The sequence below is a fragment of the Pangasianodon hypophthalmus genome, chromosome 26, assembly GCF_027358585.1.
Source record: "Pangasianodon hypophthalmus isolate fPanHyp1 chromosome 26, fPanHyp1.pri, whole genome shotgun sequence".
Taxonomy (NCBI): Eukaryota; Metazoa; Chordata; class Actinopteri; order Siluriformes; family Pangasiidae; genus Pangasianodon; species Pangasianodon hypophthalmus.
In genome coordinates, this window is record NC_069735.1 from 18,233,343 (window position 1) to 18,236,653 (window position 3,311).

Sequence of the window (3,311 nt, forward strand, 5' to 3'; positions counted from 1 at the left end):
TGTGTGTATGTGTGTATATGTGTGCGTCTGTGTGTGTGTATGTGTGTGTATATATATGTGCGTGTGTGTGTGTGTGTGTGTGCGTGTGTGTGTGTATGTGTGTGTGCGTGTGTGCGTCTGTGTGTGCGTCTGTGTGTGTGTATGTGTGTGTATATATATGTGCGTGTGTGTGTGTTTGTGTGTGTGTGTGTGTGTGTGTGTGTGTGGTTTCAGCCTGGAAAAAACCACACACACACCACAGCATTACTATTGCTAAATTGAATCCCAACCTTGAAACCTGGCAACCCTGCAGACAGCGCACTTCTCTCCAATCTGGCAACCCCGCATCCCAGACGCACGCAGGAGCGCAGCGCACGAGCCTCACCGCCGAAAGCACGCACTCGATCCACGGACTGAGATGTGAATCTGGACGTGCGCGTGACCCGCAAGGCCTGTGTGATTTATTTCCACGCTGATCAGGACTGAGGGTGATGAGAGTGATGAGGATGATGAGGATGATGATGAAAGCAGGGGGATTTATTATGGATAGAGGATCAGAGCTGCGTCTGCGTGTGTGTGTGTGTGTGTGTGTGTGTGTGTGTGTGTGTGTGCGCACTGACTGACTGAATGACTGACCTGGGCGGATCATGCATGCACACAGTCCACATCCCTCTCAGTAACTCTTCTTTCCGCAGGTTTATAGTGAAGCTTTGTTGTGAGTGTTATCTGGGTGTGTGTTTATCTGCAGACACACACTGACTCCACAGCTCTGAAGAGGTCTGTCAGTGCGGAGCGCACATCCGGCCTGGGCTCTGAGCTGAACACCCCTCAGCGCGCTGCATGCAGGAGTGTGGAGGAGTGTGTGGAGGATAAAAAGCAGCTCTGGTGTGTGTGTTATGCCTGGAGGAATCCTCCGATTGCTGAGGCTTGTGTAGGAAATTCCGGATGCAGGGTGTGTGTATGTGTGTGTATGTGTGTGTATGTGTGTGTGTGTGTGTGGTTTTTTCCGCGTATTAATGCGACATGTGTTTTCTCCTGAGAGCATCATCACCATCATCACCATCACTCTCAGCATCATCTTCATCTCTCCGAGCGAAAATCTGACTCTTTTTTCCACCTTTGCTTTTCCCTCGCACGCGCGCAGTGCTTATTTTTCACCCGTGTTGCCAGATTGGCTGATTTTTCCCTCGTATTGTGGCGCATCCTTAATTCTCTTGGGGTTTTAATCTGTCTTTTTTTAAAAGAGAAGTGTTTTATTTTCGGTCCTTTGACACACTTGGTGACTCTGGAGACTCATCTACCGGACAAAACGCTCCCGATGCGCGCGCGTCTTGATGGTTTTGGCGTTTTTAAAATGGCCGACTAAAGAGCGGTGTGGTGAAGCCACTTAGCCTGCATCCTGTATATCTGTATAAACACACTCAGATTTATATATGCATATATATTTTTCTGTGTGGGAAAGAAACTATTTGCCCCCCGCCACATTTCCCTTGATGCCATAAGGTGGGGATTTTACGCCGTGGGCAGCGCGCGCGCCAGGAAGATGGCGGCTTATTAAACTTTAATGTTTATGCGCTCGAGCCCGAAGAGGAGAGAAGAAGGAATAAAGAGAAGAGGAAGACGAAGAGGAAGAAGAGAAGGAGGATAATGGAGGACGAATGCTAAGACCAGGAGAGGAAGGATACAGGAGAAAGGTAGAGGGAGACAGCACTGCCTCACACACACTCACACACACACACACACACACTACCTATGTCTATGTATTGACAGAAGGAAAGATGGAGAGAGATGGAGGGAGGGACAGACACATGGAGAGAGAGAGAGAGAAAGAGAGAGAGAGAGAGACAGAGGGAGAAATGGAGAGAGATAGAGAATAGGAAAGAGAGAGATGGAGACAGAGAGAGAAGGATGGAAAGAGATGGAGAGACAGAGAGAAGGAGGGAGAGAGAGATGGAGACACTGAGAGAGAGAAGGAGGGAGAGAGAGATGGAGACACTGAGAGAGAGAAGGAGGGAGAGAGATTGAGACACTGAGAGAGAGAAGGAGGGAGAGAGATTGAGACACTGAGAGAGAGAAGGAGGGAGAGAGAGATGGAGACACTGAGAGAGAGAAGGAGGGAGAGAGATTGAGACACTGAGAGAGAGAAGGAGGGAGAGAGATTGAGACACTGAGAGAGAGAAGGAGGGAGAGAGAGATGGAGACACTGAGAGAGAGAAGGAGGGAGAGAGATTGAGACACTGAGAGAGAAGGAGGGAGAGAAAGATAGAAACACTGAGAGAGAGAAGGAGGGAAAGAGAGATGGAGACACTGAGAGAGAGAAGGAGGGAAAGAGAGATGGAGACACTGAGAGAGAGAAGGAGGGAGAGAGAGATAGAGACACTGAGAGAGAGAAGGAGGGAAAGAGAGATAGAGACACAGAAAGAGAAGGAGGGAGAGAGATGGAGACACAGAGAGAGAGAAGGAGGGAGAGAGATGGAGACACTGAGAGAGAAGGAGGGAGAGAGAGATGGAGACACTGAGAGAGAGAAGGAGGGAAAGAGAGATAGAGACACAGAGAGAGAAGGAGGGAGAGAGATGGAGACACAGAGAGAGAGAAGGAGGGAGAGAGATGGAGACACTGAGAGAGAAGGAGGGAGAGAGAGATGGAGACACTGAGAGAGAAGGAGGGAGAGAGATGGAGACACAGAGAGAGAGAAGGAGGGAGAGAGATGGAGACACTGAGAGAGAAGGAGGGAGAGAGAGATGGAGACACTGAGAGAGAAGGAGGGAGAGAGAGATAGAGACACAGAGAGAGAAGGAGGGAGAGAGATGGAGACACTGAGAGAGAAGGAGGGAGAGAGAGATGGAGACACTGAGAGAGAGAAGGAGGGAGAGAGAGATGGAGACACTGAGAGAGAGAAGGAGGGAGAGAGAGATGGAGACACTGAGAGAGAGAAGGATGGAGAGAGAGATGGAGACACTGAGAGAGAAGGAAGGAGAGAGAGATGGAGACACTGAGAGAAGGAAGGAGGGAGAGAGAGATGGAGACACTGAGAGAGAGAAGGAGGGAGAGAGAGATGGAGACACTGAGAGAGAGAAGGAGGGAGAGAGAGATGGAGACACTGAGAGAGAGAAGGAGGGAGAGAGAGATGGAGACACTGAGAGAGAGAAGGATGGAGAGAGAGATGGAGACACTGAGAGAGAAGGAAGGAGAGAGAGATAGAGACACTGAGAGAAGGAAGGAGATGGAGAGAGAGAGACACAGGGAGAAAGATTGTCAGAGAGAGACAAAGGGAGAGATGGAAAGAGAGAGAGAGAAAGAGATGAAGAGAGAAAATTGTGAAAGATAAAGA

The 3,311-nt window shown here is 49.5% G+C and overlaps 1 protein-coding gene across 2 annotated transcripts in view; it reads left to right on the forward strand.

Moving 5' to 3' along the window:
* The first annotated feature begins 323 nt into the window (after positions 1-323).
* The window catches only part of LOC113526593 (adhesion G protein-coupled receptor L1), a 43,801-nt gene continuing 40,813 nt past the window's right edge, over positions 324-3,311 (forward strand). For both annotated transcript variants that reach the window (XM_034300098.2, XM_053229803.1), the window contains exon 1: positions 324-1,673. The gene's annotated coding sequence lies outside the window, so the exon portion shown is untranslated. The remainder of the gene's footprint in view (positions 1,674-3,311) is intronic.